The 18,563-nt window shown below is 45.4% G+C and overlaps 1 protein-coding gene across 5 annotated transcripts in view; it reads left to right on the top strand.

Moving 5' to 3' along the window:
• Positions 1 to 18,563, top strand: part of Pknox2 (PBX/knotted 1 homeobox 2) — a 259,179-nt gene that overhangs the window by 106,662 nt on the left and 133,954 nt on the right. Inside the window, exons 3-4 of one of the 5 annotated variants that reach the window (XM_029481799.2) lie at positions 4,635 to 4,693; positions 8,032 to 8,224. The exons of 3 other annotated variants lie outside the window; for them this stretch is intronic. The gene's annotated coding sequence lies outside the window, so the exon portion shown is untranslated. The remainder of the gene's footprint in view (positions 1 to 4,634; positions 4,694 to 8,031; positions 8,225 to 18,563) is intronic. One more of the 5 variants, XM_029481797.2, reaches the window with a different exon arrangement.

Raw genomic sequence — 18,563 nt, 5'->3', positions numbered from 1 at the left:
GTACTTTTCACTTAGTTCAGGAAGATTAGTTGAATAGGTATAGAGGTTAGAGGCAAGGAGAAGTAAAATAAAAATTAGCTTTGAGTATGTTGTGTTTGGGATGCTTCTGAGATACCTAGGTCAGGGTGCCAAATAGACAATTGAGTACTCATATCCAGGACCTGGGAAGAACAGTTAGCGGTCAAACTGAGAGACACAAGTGTGTGAGAAGGCATTTAAAGCCACAAGACTGAGTAAGTTCATATGGCAAGAGACAATAAAGAGGTACTGGTGTTCTAGTGTTTTTACAAAACGACAACAGAGGTAACTGAGAAGGAATGCCAAGGCACGAGGGAGACAGTAGGTGAGTGGGGTGGCTGAAGCTGGAGGCAAAAGGTTTTCTGAGAAATAGGAATTGAGCACCAATGCCAAATGTTGCAGGAAAATGAAGATGAGGATGGAGGGCTGAGCACTTGCTCGGTCATGCTGAGCTGCTCACCACCTGATAATTGGTCATCAGTGGAGGGATGGGTTAATGAAACTTGACTGGAGTCGGTTGGAGAGAGAAAGGAAGATGAGAAAGTAGACACAAGAGTATAGACACTACCTTTGTACAGGCTTGGTGGGAGGAAGAACTCAAATAAGGTCAGAAAGTAGGAAGGGAGTAGAGTTGGGGGAGCACTCATGCACTGGACAATATGGAGGAAAAAGTCTTTGTTCAAAGTGTACAAATAGGGTATCTATCTCATACTCCCTCCGCAAGGGTTATGGGGCTGAAAGATTGTAAGAGGCTCAAGACAAGGAGGACCAGAGCAAAACAGTGTCTTCTGAACATGACCAGACCACGGCATTCTCAAAATCATAGCAGCTATAGCTACCTATACGAGACATGCACAACGTCAACCCAGTAGACATCCAAGCATTCTAGCTTGGAGTAGTAAGAGATTCATGACCCCTATCCCTAACTGAGGAACTGTGGACAGTCGATGACTTCTGGAGGAGGAAGAATCGGGTGTGTCTCCTGGTAAGTTGATCTGTTAGCCCCATACCCAGTAGTATGTGAGAAACACTAACTGGAACCATTTGGGTGATTAAAAAAATAATAAAAAGATATGAAGTTGGAGGATCTGTGGATCTGGGAAGAGCTAGAGGAAAGCCTAGGGGTGAGTATGATCAAAATACATTGTATGAAATTCTTTAAGAATTAAAATAAGAATATATTTTTTAAAGTCTTCAAGAGTGGGTTGCAAGCCCAGTGAAAGTGCTGACCTTGTACAGATTCCACTGTGATTGGGGTGTGAGATGGCTAGAGTATTTTGGTTCTGATGTTGATGCAATAAAAGGGTTATTGATGGGAGAGTGAAGTAGTTTTCATCTCATAGAAATCCTTTTTTGTCTATGAAATATACTGCAAGGTCATCGGCTAGAAATAGAGTGGGGAGGAGAATGTTAGAGACCTGGGGAGGGAGAAGGAAGTGTGATGGTTTCCCCAGAGACTGGGAAATTGAATTTTCTAGGGAAGTATAGTAGGTTCCTCTGACAGTGTTGAGTGAGATTTGTGGTCATGGTGGTAGTGACTCTAGTCAGCAAATTTGTTTCATTTTTTTTTTCTCTAGCAGTGTTCAGCTGCTCTGGGCAGGCCCTGAACAAGTGGGTGAGATACCAGGGCTGGAGTCCTGCCAGGGTGGGAGAGTGAAAAAGGAGCTGCAAGAAGCTCAAATTATTGATAAGGGGTAGTTTTAGTGTTAGACTATGCAGTCTGTGCTGGATAAAGAGGGGGTAAGCATGCACAAGAAATGGTAGACATGGATAGCTAAGGGTTAGTTTTTAATAAAGTAAGGTTGAGAACGACTGGGCTGGGCATGTCAGAACAGCTAACTCTAATGGCATCAGAAGTATACTTTCAGAGGTGGGTAGCTCAGTGATTGTTGTGAGAGAGTCTAAGGAGTGGCCATGGGAGTGAACCAAATGTTCACCAAAGCTAGTGTAGCAACAAAATTAGGACAGGACATTGGATGGGCCATCTTCATGGGTTCTGAAGTCTGTAGTGATGACAGCAGGAGTGATTGTGGAGTAATGGGGCTGGCAGAGCCAGTGATCCAGATGCTAACCTCATGATGAGTGAGGGGCAGATGCATAAGGGGTTGGTTGGATGACAGTATTACATATATATAGGAAGGCTACTTCAAGTGAGCCTCGAGCTCTAAAGAAAGAGGGTAGAAACTGCCGTGAATTGAATGGGGCACATCAAGTTCCCATGTACACAGGTCATGGAAGACAAAATGGCCATCGCTGGGAAGGGCTCCTGAAGAAATGCATCCTTCTGCTGAAACTCAGTTTTTGAAAAAAGGAACTCTCTGTGTGAACTGAATTTTCCAGAAAGTATTAGGGGAAAAGAGTGTGCGTGACTGTTTATATTGTAGTGCACAATCAGGGAAGTAGAGTCCTGGTAGCAACTCAGGTAGGGTAGGCCCATCCTGAAAAGGTACAAAAATTCACCAATTAAAGACACTGATTTCTGCTAGTGTTGGATATACCAGAGCCTTCAGCTGGAGACCTGGGGAAAGAACAGCCAACTAGAGTATACATGATGTGGCTAGTTCACACCTAGAAGTATGTTAGCTATTGACATAGTAGTCATATCAGGAGAATGGCAAAGATGCCTTTAGGCATCCACGGTTAACGCTTAATTTTCAGATAGAGAATATGAGGCCCAAAGAGGAGAAATAACTTGTCCAAGGTCATCAGCTACTAAGTCTATTCAAAACAGAGGTACATGGAGAGTTTGCACATTCTGTGTGTCTATGGGAGGCAGAAGAAACAAGAGATCAAGAAAAATCAGTACTGGCTGAGCTAGGAGAACACAGCATTGCTCTGCCTGTTTTAGCCTTGTGCATCATGATGGCCCCCATTAGAGACATGTACACAGTTTACAGAGACCACTGGAAACTGCATTTATTTCAGTCCTATCACTCTTAGTGACATCTGGATGGAGTATACTAGGTTCTTGGGCTTTAGGACCTCCATGCCTGCTTGGGAAAACACCTGAATAGCAAAAAGTAGATGACCAGGAAACAGTGGGTGGGACTCTTAAAAACTGGCCTGTGGCATCTCCTGGACTGGCCTTGTGCTAGTTAAATGGTTGAATCACTGACTGAGTATCCTCTGCCTGGCAACACTTCCACAAAGCTAAATCCTATTAAAGGACACCACATTTATTCCCAGGGACTCATGGGTTTAACAACAAAAGAGACCTGAGTGGTCTTTGGTTACCATTGCCTGGTATCCAAACAGAAGCAACAGAACTTGTGGCCCACAGAGCATCATGGCCATGTGGTGCCTTTTTATTCAACTTAGAGTGCCTCTCCCAAGGGGTTTCCACATCTAAGGGTCTGTATCAAGAACTGATCTACCTACTTCCTCCTGAATACTTGAAGATGGAGCAGGGAGAAGAGCTAATCCCCATCTGGAGACCAGGGCCAGACCCCCAATAAATCATGGCAACTAGGCTGCCCTGTGGCTCTTTAGGGGAAGGTGTGGATAAACTAGCCCTGGTGAGTTACCCCCTGCCTTCCAATCCCCATCTCCTTCCAGCCTGTGCAAGTGTTAAATACAGCATCAAATTAAGCAAAATTAAATACATTTCCATGCAGTATTTTTCTCTTGACGGAATCAAACAATGCGGTTGCCATAGTAACAGCCTCTTCTGAAAAGGTCACCTGCAAGAAACTGTGTTTTAGGTACAACTCAAGGAGATTATGGGGGATTAACTCATTTTATACATATATATTAAATATATTTTTTCTTTAAAGGGACTGTTATGAAGGAATAATATCCAACAGAGCCAGAAGATACCCACAGAAAAAAATTTAAGTCCCTGATAAAGGGTTCTTTTTCTTTTTTCCTTTTTTTTTTTTTTTTTTTTTTAACCAGCATGCAGTGGGGTGATATCTGAAATGGCGACTTTGTGTTTTTACTTGGCTTTAATTAAACCTCAGTCGGGGCTGAGAAATGTGGTGAAGCGAGATAATTGCACTATTCCCAGTACAGTTTTTAAACTCCAGCTTTGATATGCACCTCATGACAGCCTGAACCTGCCCCCAGACTCCTGAGGCTGCTTGAGGCTCAGCTTCTAACCGCCCTTCTTAACCTGGGACACCAGGGAGCTGTGTGCGTGGGGATCTTCACCAGTGGTGGAAGAAGGCTAAGACTGAGGCTCGGGGAGCAGAGGCCACATCTCCTCTCAAAAGTCTACCTCTAGCTTTTGGGAAGGGCCAGCATAAGCCAACCTAACTCCCAGGCAGAGTAGGACATTCTTCTGCTTTCCTGAGAGCGAGAGTCTTCAGAATATCTTGAGGCATCCTTGTTAGATTTGAGATAAAATGAGCTTCCTGGTGCAGAGTTTCCAGTGAAGCAAGCTGAGGGCACAATACATTTTAGTGCTCTGTGTAAAGCTCTTAAGCAAAACTCCCTGAAGAAAAAAGAGGCTTAAGGTTTCATACATGGGTCCCCACAGCTCCTACAGCCAACCCACAGTAGCCCCAATGCTACAGGTTCTGGCTCTTCTGGAGTCAAGATGACAGACACCTGGCTGAGCTGTGCCAGAGTTTGCCTTGCCTTTTTCATCCACCAATTTAGTACCATTTGTTTTCCAGACACAGAGAGGGCAGGTACCTGTCACAGACCAGGAGGCTCAGTCTCTCAAAGCACAGAGGTAAACACAGAACTGTACTGGCTTCCAGGGCACTAGCTGGACAACTTCTCCATCACTGGGTTGGTCAAAGATAATCCATACCTCACTGGCCAGGGCTGACAGTCCCAGCCCAGCCCCAGCTCAGACTATAGTCTATGTGTTCATGTGTGTGGTAGGGGGCAGGGAGAGGTGGAGTCATGGTATTCATACTTGTGATATATAGCTATATGTATATGTACATATGTACATGCATACATTCATATGACATACATAGATATAGAGATTGCTGCATACTTCTAGCTCTGTGTAGTATATGCTCAATTTCTACAAATACTCTCAGAGGACCTGACAACGTATAGAATTCTTCATCCTTTCTGGCCTCAGATTCCAGTAACTCAGATTACTTAACTGATCCTTCTGTTAAGCAAAGTAAGCTTACAGAGTGCATCAAAAATAGGCTGACCCAAGTTTGAATCATGACTGGCTATAAAGCAGTGGAATATTGCTCTTTCCTTCCCCATCAAGTGGGAATAAGAAGAGCTACTGTCTTAAATCACAGCTCCTTATGGGGTTGTTCTGAAGATTAAATGAAATGACCCGAGGGAAGGGGCTGGATAACGGAGGTGTTCACTGGATGTTTGTTGACTATTTGGTGAACATGACTTTTGTACAAAACAAACCTTGTGTTTCTTTCTGTGAAATCCAGCCTGCCAGCCTGGGGACCGCTGCAGAGATTAAAGAAAGAACAGCAATTTCTATCTCTAATCCTCAATACAATCACTGGAGGTTTCCTTAAACTCTTTTTTAAAAACCAAAACTACAGTTATCCAGGGAAGAATTTTATTTTTAGTGCATCCCAGGCCCCTCAAGGAAATGCATCCTTAAAATAACACCCCCTAGAGTTGGGCCAGACCAGAAAGACCTTGATAAAGACCATGTGCCCAAGTAGAGAGTACATGGCTTTCTATTACAAAAATCTGTGTCTTTTCTTCATTTAGGATAAGACAGGCCTGCCTTGTCCCTTACATCTCCCAGCATCCTTACATTCTTATATCCTTAACATTGTTTACATCCTTACAGTGGCAACACCCTCAAATGGCACCAGACATTGCCAGATAGACAGTTGTGAAGCAGTGGCCTCATGGATCTACTGGGAGCCATGTCTAGTGGATCTGACCAGTATCCCTTGATATCATCTGACCTACAGTTAGCTGGGGTGGCTGTTGCCACCATAACACTGTTGTCTCTCCTGGCTGCTTTGGGGGTTTAGCCATGTTCTGTTTCCTATCTTGGATCTTACTGCTGAACTTGTCAACTAAAATATTCCCAGTCCTCTAAAGGGCACTTGACAAGGAGGCTGTGTCTACCAGCTTCAATTTATGAGCCTTAGAAGCTGATAACATCTTGAAATCTGCCTTTATTGTATGTCTAGTTACTTCCTATTCTGAAGCTCAGTTCCTGATCTATAAAATGGTAATCTACTATGAATTTCACAGTGCCATGCCAAGATTAAATGAAATAAGAAAGGCTTACCACAATGACTAGAACATAGTTGTCTCAGTGTGAGGCAGGCATCAAAATCACCTGGAGGTATAATCCACACATTGGTGGGCCCCACCTCTGCATTCAGTAGATCTGGCCTGGGTCTGAGAATTTGTATTTTCAAGTTCCTAGTGATGTTACTGGTACGGACACAACACCTTGAAAAGTACTGACCTCTACAATCCAGTTGGAGGTAGGTCATGATCTACTTAAATTAGAACCTTGTAGCTATCCAACTTTGCTTATAAAGGCATCAAAGCAGACTGGATTCAGACGATGGTAGTCCAACAGAACCTTCCACAGTAGTGAGAATGCCCTTGGTCTAAACTGGCCAGTTTGGTAGTTGCTAGCCACATTCAATGACTAAACATTTAAAACTGTCAGACAAGTGTGGGACTTAATTACATTTGTATTAATTTAATAGCCCTGTGTGACTATTACCTAGCATGTAGGGTGATATAGAACAAATTTCCATAAGATCTGAAGATGTGTCCAATGGTCAGGGAGCTGAATGGCTAGACAGGTATCACCTCAAGATCTCAGACTGGGGTCAAGACACAACATTTCAGCCACCTGTTCCTTTGGTATGTTCTTAAGGAAATTCTCAAGACCTTGGAGGCCAACTCACGAATCTCTACCCTTCCCTCAGATACCTGAATACCTAAGTATTCTGCTCAGCCAGGGTCAGGAACAGTTGAACACAGGAAGCATGGAGTCTGTGCATTCAAGCAGAATGACGATGGACCTTTTAGGGACAGTTCTCTTCTTGGCAGTGATGCGCTAGGATGGTTCAGGGACAGAATGAGATACAACATTCTCTCGATGGAAGTAGGAAAAATTGAAAAGCAGTCTGTTAAACTATGGAAGAAGAAGATGGTTGTCTAGGATAAAATTTCATATGACCCCAAGGATAGACAGCTGGTAAAAGTTTGGGAGAGGGGTTGGAGAGATGACCGAGAGGTGAAGAGCACTAGCTCTTCCAAAGGTCCTGAGTTCAATTCCCACAACCACATGTTGGCTCACAACCATCTATAGTGAGATCTGGTGCCCTCTTCTGGCTTGCAGGCATACATGCAGGCAGAAAAGTGAAAATTGTATCAATGAGGCTAGAGTGGTATCTCAGTAATTAAGCACACTGGCTGCTCTTCCAGAGGACCTAGGTTCAATTCCCAGCACCCACATGGTAGTTTACAAACATCTGTAACTCCAGTCCCAGGGGATGTGACACCTTCTTCTGGCCTCTGCAAGAACTGCATGCATACAGGCAAAACACCCATACAGATAAAAATACACACATTAAAAAAAAATTAAAAGGAAGTAATGTCTGTGACTCAGATAAAAAGATGCTTGACATCTCAGCTCAATTCTGTGTGCAACAAAACTACACAGGGTGACCCCCCCCCCAGAGTCACTCTCACAATGTTCACTTGAGAACCCCTCATCTCACCCTATGTCTACTGTGCTTGAGAAAATTATGTAACACAATGGTGAGCATCTTTGGTCCTGGGAGTCCACAAAGAGAATGATTAAAGCTATTAGTGCCACTCAGTAGCTATAGGACCACGGGCAAATGATGCAACCCCCTTAGCCTTGGTCTTCCCATCTGTAAACAGAAGTGATCATGGTACACACATAGAGAGGTACATTGCTAAAAAGCAGTAAGTGCTCTTTAGATGGCAAGGGTTATGATGTACCTGTACCACTGACCTCCCTCCTCATCTCACATGGGCACCACAAGAGCACTTCTGGGAGCCTTGCCTAGAGTGTGTCTTATTCTGGGCCCTTTGACTGAGTAGAGGTGACCTCTCTGCCCACAGGCCCTCAGGGGTGTGCTTTTTGCTTCACAACAACAACCATGATGAATTGTGGTGCCTGATACAGCCAAGACACAAGAAATAGCATCACCAGAAAACCAACTTACGCCTGGCCTGATTTAGTGCAGAGAAAATGACAGCTGCTGTGCTCGGCTGGCTTCCACCCAGCAGAAGGCTATTTTTTGCAAATAAAATGGTAAGTTGCTAATCAGAAAGATAAATTAAGAAGCATTAAGATAATGATGGTCTAATCACTGTCCACACAGAGAATTGCTAGAGTGGATATCCAGGCTACCAAGTACTTGAGCACATTTGGTGATTATTTGTATTATGAAGGGAATGATGGATTCCAGGCCTGGAATCAATCTAGCTCAGGAAATACACAAATCCAACCTCCACCAGGGACGCCTGGAGGTCAACTGTTCCCCTGCTGGCCTCCATCCCCAGCTCTGAACAATTTCTCCCAAACCATTCTTCATCTTTGGCTGTCTTATCACTGAGTGCCCCCAGCTTCTATGAAGGCATCTCTTGGTCCAGCTGTTTGGGTGCCCAGTATGCCACTTCTTGGGAACTGGCTAGGCTCAAGGGGAGTGCTTTACCTTGAGAGTAACAGAAATGGCCCTGTTTGGGAGCAAGCTGGCTACATGGCTGAGGACAGGGGCTAGGGTCCTCCTTGTCTCTGAGACCTGCTGGGCAGAAGTGCTGTCCCATCATGCCATAAAGTCTGGAGCCATCAGGACTGCACAGACTGTTGTCTCTTGCTCTGTAGCTGAAGGTCCAAGGTGTATGGAGTATGGATTGCCTGCTGGCTCAGAGCCCAACATGGGGACTTGGCCAGTACTCTCATTGGCCACTATGGACTGTACTGTTTGAGTGAGAAGGAACACTGAGAACTCTACCCCAGGGCACCAGCACAGGGTAACATATTCAGCATAGACTAAGCAGGAAACTTCATTCAAAGACAAGTTTAGAGGATCCAATATTGACTAACGTGATGTCTTTTAAGTTCCCATATAAAGTCATCTATATCTCTATCTGTGAGATGGATAAATGAACCAACCTACAGCCTGCTGTACCTCACTTGCTGAGCTGGTGTCATCCCTACTACTGTGAGGCATAGAGCACCAACTTTAAGTCAAAGAGCAGTAGTTGGGTTCAAGGCAGTGAGGTGCTGTGGTTGGCTTACAAGAACTGACTTTGAATTGTGAGAAATTTCACAAGCCAGTGGCTATACACAGCCACTATTAAAGTTCAATCATAGACATTTAGTATCAAATATATTAAGCAGGGCATAGTGGTGCACACCTTTCATTTCAGCACTCAGGAGACAGACGCAGGCACATTGATTACCGAGTTCAAAGCCAACTTGGTCTACATAGTGAGTTCCAGGACAGCCAGAGCCAAGTAGACCCTGTCTTGAAAACAAGAACAACAGAATAAGTTATATTAAAAAGAAAGGTGATAAATACTCAAAATTCTCTTGAGCATTCTACCTTCATCCTTACCTTTAAGGTTATTTTCATCTACCAGATATGTCAGGGAAATACTGTATGATATGTGCTGCTCTGAGTCCCTTTCCAACTTCATGTTTGGTAACTGTACGTTAGTAGTTTAAAACTAACTATAGTGACAATGTCCTTCTAGAGAGCTACTTACATCAGCACACTGCTGGTCTTAGGATGTCACAAATGAGGGCTGTGGCATGGTGAGGGTTCCTAAGGCACTGTAAGAAAAGCCCCAGCCCAGGGCCAAACACAGTGCATGCTCAGTTTGTGGTAGATGTAATTGGGCAGCATGGATGCTGAGAACCAATGTTGGGCCGCAGCAATGATCTCAAAGACAGGTTAAAAACTGCAGTGGACAGGCAGTGAAAAATCTGAGAACCTCATCTATTTGGATTTTCAAATACACATGTCTTCAAAAATCAGATTGAAAAATCAGACCTTGAAAATATTAGGACAGTGCCATTAGAAAGTAAAGAATTCAGGCTGGAGAGATGGCTCAGAGGTTAAGTGCACTAAGAGCACTGGCTGCTCTTCCAGAGGACCTGGGTTCAATTCTCAGCACCCACATGGTGGCTCACAGACATTTTCTTTTTTTTCTTTTCTTTCTTTTTGTTTTTTGTTTTGTTTGTTTGTTTGGTTGGTTTTTGAGACAGGATTTCTCTGTGTAGTCCTGGCTGTCCTGTAACTCACTCTGTAGACCAGGCTGGCCTCGAACTCAGAAATTCGCCTGCCTCTGCCTCCCAAGTGCTGGGATTAAAGGCGTGTGCCACCACGCCCGGCTACTCACTGACATTTGTAACTCCACTACCAGGGGATCTGACACTGCATACATGTGGTAACATGTGAGCAAAACACCAATACACATAAAATTCAAGAGAAAAAAGGAAAAGAGGAGTGAAGTCACGAAGCCTATGGAACATAAAATGTTTCCCATGGCTGGAGAGAGCACTGGTGTTGCAGAGGAATTGAGTTCAAATCCCAGTACCCATGTTGAGTGGCCCAGAACTGCCTCTAACTTCAGTTGCAGAAGTATCCAGTACCTGTGTAAGTATACACATACATACACACACACACACACACACACACACACACACACACACACACACACACACACACACACACACACAGTGGAGGCAGTGCGGGGAGGAGATTGGTTTTGTTTGTTTGTTTGTTAGTTTGTTTGTTTTTGGTTTTTTCCTTCACCACATGGGTCCCAAGTATTGAACTCAAGCTGTCAGATTTGGCAACAAGACCCACTGAACTATCTTGCTGACCCAGAAATAGATTTTGTTTGCTCACTGTTTTTAAGTGAGTTTCAGCATCTAACCTACAGGCATTAACTGGTGGCCCCTCTGTACATTTTCTGAGCTTATCCAGGGCCACTCCTTGCTGCCACTGAGGTTATAAAGGAAAAGAATACTGAGTGTCTTGTCCCTACTGTCAGCCTTTATTTCTTGCCTGGACTCTTCTGGTCCTCCCAGATCCAGGGCACCAGGATTGTGACCAGGGCTGTGCTTTGAATTGGCACCTTCCTCCCTTTCACAAAGTTCCTTGAGCATCTGGCCTTGGGTTCTGACTTTAGGGACATCTGTAGCCATGGGAACACCCTCATGTTCTAGAGGCTGGTGTTGTCATTTGACCAGAGCCTCCTGGAGATGCCTTGATGAGAACGTTTGCGGACAGCACATCCTGTGTGCACACAGAGCACAGGATGAGTTCTCCTTGTCCCTTCCCAAGAGGGAGGACACCACTGCGTTCATCCTGGAACTCAGGCTGTGTGGACTCTGGAGCAAACACTTCTGAGTTTCCTGCTGCCTGGGAGCTTGCCAGCCCAGGACAGGAGGTTCTCCTGGCTGTGGCTCTCTCATTCTCTCTCTCTCTCTCTCTCTCTCTCTCTCTCTCGATATGGCAATAATTTTATGAGGTACACATTTTATTACTCCCATTTTATAGATGGGAGCACAAAGGTTCATTAGCTTAGTCAAAGTCACATGGCTTAGTGAGTGATGACACTCTGGAGCCCAGACCCAACCACAGTACCACATTTTCTTTACAGAGCAGATTGTGGATAAAGGGAACATAGCAAGGCTTTGGAACGGGCAGGGTCAAGGCAGTTTCCATACAAGATACCTACCTATGCTCCCTCAACACCACCAACCGGACCTGGAAACCTTGAGCCCAGTGGGGCAACTCACACCAGTTAGCTGCATAAAACTGCTGTGGCTCCTGCCCTGGGGAAGGACACACTTTGCAGTCAAATGCTCTGGGATCCTTGTGGAAACAGTCTGACTCCTCTGCCCCATATCTGCTGGGAAGGAAGGGTTTCCAGGACTTGACCCTTCTCCCATGCCTGTCTTCTTCAGTCAGCCAGTGGCTCCTTCCAGCCCCCTACCTCCCCCCAACACATCCCAAGTCTGGATATCTTCAGGCCGACCTTGGACAACGCGTGGCTTTGGGCTAATTCCTGGCTGAGTAGGTGGGGGAGGAAAGGAATTGGAAATTCCTGAAGACTCGGTCTTCTGAGGGAGCAAATGAATCTTCTTCCTCCCGGGTCTCCTCAGCAGCTGCTGAGCTGCAGAATTTATCGGAGTCCTTCACGCTCTGTGACAGACTGCTAATGAAAGGGAGGCCAGGCTTCTGTGCCTGCCTCCTTTGGTTTCTTATTTGTTAGGGGATTTTATCCCCAAGAGAAGACAGGATGGTGACTGGAAGCCAGGAGGGCCTCACAGAGCCCTGTAGCTTGTCAGCAGGACTTGGCTTGAAAGGGCCCGGCTGAGGGCCACCCAGGGGGCTGTTCCCAGCTCCAAGTACCTGCCTGGGATGTGAAACATGCCTTGAGATTAATGGGAACCAGATGGGCAGGGAGGCCCCCTCCACCTGGCCTCCTCTACAGCGCTGCTCAGACTTCTGGCACAGTGGAGAAGCCTTTCTTAGGGTTCTCTGATCTTGGGGTTTACTCCAGGCCACATACCCAGGAGCAGAAGCCAGGACTCCTGGCCTTCACTGTCTGTGTGGAAAGATGAGGAAGTTAAGTAGGACCTCGGAGGTCTGTTGTCTAGCAGGATGGTTCTGGGCCCAGGCTACACATGAGCTTTTTAAAGCTACCTAGGCCTGAGCCCTATCCAGACCACTACGTAAAAAACCCTTGGAAAGAGGGCCAGGCGCTTGTTATTTTAAAAGTTTCCCAGATGTTCTCATATACTGCCCAGGTTGAGAATCACTGGATTCCTTGTAAACACTTCTGGATTGAGGAAGTGGCTCCTCCAAGGTCACATGGTCAGGGCTGTAGACTGTCTCTTGCTCACAGCCTTGAGTCTGTTCATACGTGCTGTGATGTCCCCCTCTTAGTGTCCCATGACTTGTCAGCCCCACAGGATGCCTGTGAAAAGCCCCATGGCCTTTTCTCTTCTGCTCTGCATACTGTTACTTGATACTTGATGTCCCCAGCTCTTTCTGAGCACACACCACCTCTAGGTAGGTGTTGTCTTACCACTCTGAGTTCTCAGGATGGGGCTTCACTATTGAAAGTGTGGTCTGAGGACTGATGACATCAGCGTAAACTAGGAGATTGTGAGAAATGCCTCCCTCCACTCAGTCCAGACCCGAGTCTGAGTCTACATCTTAGCCGTATCCCCAGGAGGTTCATAAGCTTCACTGCCTGCTGTTCAGAGTACACCATCTATTACATCCTCCCCGGCAGGTCTCATCTCACTGACAAAACTGCTTTCTCCCTGAGAGCAGATGATATCATGCACACAACTTGTGGCAACACAGCCCAACTCTAAGCACACAGTGCCTCGGACCTTTTTGCTGATTTGGATCCATCTCCCTCAGCTATCTCAGGCACAGAGAGTTGAGAAGTCCTCAGCCCTACTGGCTGAACCCCCAGCTATCCTGGACCCTGCAGAGCAGGTGAACCCTCTCCTTTGTCCTATGGGAGATTCCTACTGGAGTGGTCCTGAGGAAAGAAGGAGAGAGCATCCTTCACAGACACCGTGCATAGGGATGGTGCCCTGGTCATCCAGGAGGATGCAGTGTTGTTACCTAAGACCTCTTCTCCCACATAGGAATGATAATATGTATTCTGCTACATTCTGGGGTCCCCTTCCATGTGAGGCATTTAGAAGGCATTCAATAAGGTGCTCTTGAGTTGCATCAAGTGAGACCACAGACGTGAAGACACATTGATACTTTAGAATCAAATTATTTTCTTCTTTCCCATTTTTTGAATGAACAAACAGACTACATTGTCAGCCTTGAACTCCCAAGTTCTGGGTCAGAGTTGAACAGTAACAGGTGTCCCCCGGTGCTCTGACTGGAGTCCCTGGGGAAGAAGGGCATGTTCACAAAAGAGCAAGTATCTGCCACCCAGAGCCAGAGTGTGGGACTGGGTTTAGCCAGATCTGAGTGGAAGAGGGAATAAGGGTGAGGCAGAAGATGAGAACCTTAAATCACTCCCCTAAAACAATTCCTGCTCACCACTCGCGTGTCACCCGGTGCTCATTAAATGTGTAAGCACCTTCACCGGAGGCCTCTGCCTTCTGGATGCTTTATCCTTTGCCCAATAACCGTTAATCAGCCAGCAGCAGAGCAAGCCTTGTGAGGGCTGGGTCTTGCCTGGCAACCACAACCTACTCCTATTTCATCTAAAAAAAAAATAATAAAGTGGATAGGTTGTTGTGTTTCTCTCCCCATCTCCAGCATGAAAGACTAGGATCAGAGCACTCTTCCATCCCCACCCCCACCTCTTGATGAAAAATTAACCAGCTGTGCAGAGCGAATGAATCCCTAAAGGAGAACAGGTCTCTGATGTGAGCTGGGCTGGGTTCTGGGAGCTCCAAAAATCCTCCTGATTGTTAATTCTATCACCCCTAAATCCTCTGCGCAGCCACCGACAGGTGTGTACAGCATGCTAATTGGCCACTCCTTCCGCAACCAGCTGTGCCCAGCAACTGGTGGAGCACAGAAGCCCTACTTGGTCTTTTGATGTGATGCAAGTCCCTGTGTGCTTCTGGGGCAGCCGAGTCATTTGGGGTGTACTTCTTGTTTGTTTCTATCTATATCTACTCTTTGATAGATATAGATAGAGAACAGAACCTGGATCTTATTGGCATCTGACCCCACCACCTGACAGACACTGACACATAGAAGTGATTGTACTGAATAAATGAATGGATGAATGAAGGAGAGCTTGGCTAAAGGCCAAGTCTATGTACCAGGCACATTTCAGTCCATGGGACTCCATTCATACGTGTACCCATTCATTCAATAGACATTCATTAAGCAATGTGGTTCATTCATTCTTTATTCTCATTCATCTATTCATTCAATGTACGGGCCTTGTTCTAGGGCTAGGGATGCAGAGATAAGATGTTCATTCTCTACTCTCATTATGTTGCTAATGTGGTAGGAAAATAGGTCAGTAACCTGAAAACAGTAAACTGGCAATAACAGCCTCCAGGATGAATTTTTGAAGCACTATGGGAGCCAGAGGTGGCCACCCAGCTCCACCAAGAAACAATACAGAGAGATGACATCTGAGAGTATGTAGGAGTTAACTACAGGAGCCTTGACAGGAGAAGGGTGTGCTTGGCAGAAGTCACTAGGCATACTGGATAAGGCCCTAATACCAGTTCCCTGGTGATTGTAGAGGTCAGAACCAAGGGTGCCCTACCTACTTCTTGGATTGCCAAGCCCTGCTCTGGCAGGATAGACAAACAGCAGGTCAAGAGACTTAGATCAAGCGCCACCCATCAGAAGTAATGCGTAGACCTGAAGGCTAGCTGACTCCTGAGGTGTAGTTTACAGTGAACCCTCTCCTACATATGCCTGAACACATCAGGAAGGATTTGGAGGTAGGAGGTTATTTCTCCAGAGGCCCTCGATGCTTGTTGTACCCATTGCAGAGCAGGCAAACACACTATGTGGCCTCTAAAAAGTACTGTGCCAGGCTCTCTGCCTATTGAGCAAAGACTGATCCATTTTCATAAATCCTAAGGTAGCCACTACTGGACACATTGGATCCACATAAAAATGAACAGAGAATTACCATTTGAGCCAACCATACCTCTCCCAGATGTGAACTCCAAAGATTAATAAGAAATAAGCATGTATTTGTACACTCTGATTTATGGCCATATTTTCTTATTGATTGATCAAATCTAAAAATAACCAAGTGTTCATCCTCTGTTGGATTTCTATAACCACCCAATGGAATATTATTCTGCCACAAAAAAGGAATGACATTCTGGCACATGCTACAACACAGGTGAACCTTAGAAACATTATGTTAAAAAAAACACAAAAAATGACAAAATACTACTATATGATTCTCCATTATGAACTAAGTCATCAATTAGGAAGTAAATAAGAGTTGCCAAGGGCTGGAGCAGGTGAGAACGGATTGTTATTTCTTTGAAAGGCATAGAGTTTCTGCTGGGGTGGCAGAAGAAAATTAAGACCAGATAGTGGTGACGTTTGTATGTTTGTGTGTAACTCAGTGTAGATGTAACTATAGCAGTGGACAGCATGCTTTTAAAAGTGGTTAAAATGCATATTTGCCTTATATGTATGTTTTCACAATTTCTTTTTTTGTTTCCTTTTGTTTTTTGTTTTTTCATTATGTTTGTTTATTTTGAGACAGAGGTTCTCTGTGTAATGGTAGCTACCCCTAGAACTGACTCTGTAGACCAGGCTGGCCTTGAACTCAGAGAGCTGCTTACCTCTGCCTCCCAAGTACTGGGATTAAAGGTTTACGACCTTGCCCAGCAAGTCTACAGAAGCTGGCATTCACAGAAGGTCTCCTATCCAAGCACTAACCAGGTCTGACACTGCTAAGTTTCTGAGATCAGACACATTCAGGATGGTATGGCCGTACTGTTACTGAAAATTTTAAAACCCTCCACTGGCTTTTACAAGAGACCCAGCAGTCAATACTTTACTGCTGTCTTCTCTCGGGCCCACATACCCAGCAGGCCTTGCTCCCTCCAGGACTCTTCTAGGCATTCAGTTCTGCCAGGCTGGTGTGTTTCATTTTTTTGTTTTTATTTCCTGCATCTGCTACTACCAGAATCTATTATTGCTCTCTGGGGCTCACGCCCCTGACGGCGATTATTTGTACATGTAAATCAGAGAGCCAGGGACAAAGCCTTAATGACAGGCTCTTTGGAGGTAGCAGAGACAGCAGGGAGAAATGAGCCGGTCCCCCTCCCCCCACGGGACCCCTTCCTTGGGTGCAGTGTTCAGAAGCCAGGTCTGGTGACGGGGCTGATTCCATGTTAGGGTCACAGACTTTGTGAAAGCAACGTGGATTCTGGATGCACTTGGGGTGTCCTGCACTAATGGGACTCAATCCTTGGCTCCCCCTTCAAGGCTGGGCCCATAGCAAGCCCAGTTAGGACAGGCGCATTTAGCACACATGGGAAGACAGCTTTCTGGCAGCTTCTCTTTGCTATTAGAAGCAGGCTGTGGTTTCTCTTCCCAGTCTACAGTGCCTTTTGCCTGAGAAGGGATTACCCTGAAAGACCAGAAATGTATCTATTCAACAGTGGGAACACTGGGCTAGCGGTATGGCTCAATGGCAGAGCTTGATTTTGCTTGCATGAAGCCCTGGGCTCTGTTACTAGCACTCCCCACAAGTTGTGACATTTATCAGCCCCCGAAGAATACTGGAAAGGAGGGGGTACAGGATAAACCTTAACACACAAAGTAGGAGTGTGGGTGTCATTTGGCTTTTTGTTGTTTGAGTTTTGGGTTTGGGGATAGATGGAGTGGATATGTGAATACACTTACTGGACCACCTAAGCCTGTTAACAGCTGATCACACAAGGACAAAGTAAGTTGCAGGCTTTGCCGCTGGTGTTTATGTTGACTTGAAGTGTAGCTTGGCTGGTAAAGTGCCTGCCTTTTTACCCACAGAACCTACAACAAAAGCTAAACATGGTCTCTCCCCAGCGCTAGGGAGACAGAGATACGCATATTCCTGGGGCTTGCTGGTGAGTAACACCAGGTTAGTAAGAAACCCTGCCCAAAGATGGGGGGGGGGCAGGGTGGCTAGTGCTTGAGGAACAGTACCCAGGTACTTACACAACACACACACACACACACACACTCATACAAACAAACACAATCCCACATTTGTATATGCATTCAATATCTTTGGAAGGCAGACACACATTATAACAGTGACTGCCTCTGGGGATGAAACGGAAGGACAGAGGACTCAGAGCCAGAAGCAGAGGAAATATGCATATAGTTCAGATACATACATTTGCATGCATATTTTTCCATATGTAATATATACACAAATAATTTTCTACTGTTTAAGTTTTCTACCATATGCTTTTCATTGGCGACTCAATAAATAATCTTTTCTTTATTTCTCTGTTAGCGTGTCACAAGCGGGCAGCTGAGTGGCATTTGTCAGCCCTCTTCCTCCCTCTGGGTTCTCTTGGTGTTTCTCAGGAGTTTGGAGTAGAGAGGAGCTCTTCTGTCTCTAGTGTGCTCAGCCAAATGTTGAGTTTCCTGAGTTTCTTCCTTCCCAACTATCTAGTTTCTTGTTTTCCTGGACAGGAGCCTAGGTCTTGTGCCTTGGTTCTTGTTCCCTCTGGGTTTCATTTTGTTACTGTTCAAAACGCCCCCCCCCCCAAGAATCCCTGTTTGTCTTTTGTAAATCTTGTCTTTCTAAACTCTAGGAAAAAAATCCATCATTGCAAGATCATATATGAAGCATTCTTCCCGCCCCCCCCCCCATTACCACCCCCTCTCCTCTCCCCTCTGTGGGTAGCTACCTTTCTCATCTCCCTTTTATTTCTAACTAGAATGTCCTCAAGATGGCTAAGGATATTACCTTTACTCTTGTTTCCCCAAAACTGATTAAAGGAGCTTTAAAAAAAAAAAAGAAAAAGAAAAGAAAAGAAAAAAAGAAAATAAAGGACTGTGCCAGAACATTCTCAGCAGTGGAAAACTGCATGTGAGGAAGGAAGCTGCCTCTTCAGCTGGGCTCCTTAGTTCCCCGCCACTAATGCTATA

Source organism: Mus caroli, unplaced genomic scaffold, assembly GCF_978045245.1.
Source record: "Mus caroli unplaced genomic scaffold, Mus_caroli_1 scaffold_11, whole genome shotgun sequence".
Taxonomy (NCBI): domain Eukaryota; kingdom Metazoa; phylum Chordata; class Mammalia; order Rodentia; family Muridae; genus Mus; species Mus caroli.
The sequence above is the reverse complement of the archived record's forward strand: the minus strand, read 5'-3'. Positions and strand labels throughout refer to the sequence as shown.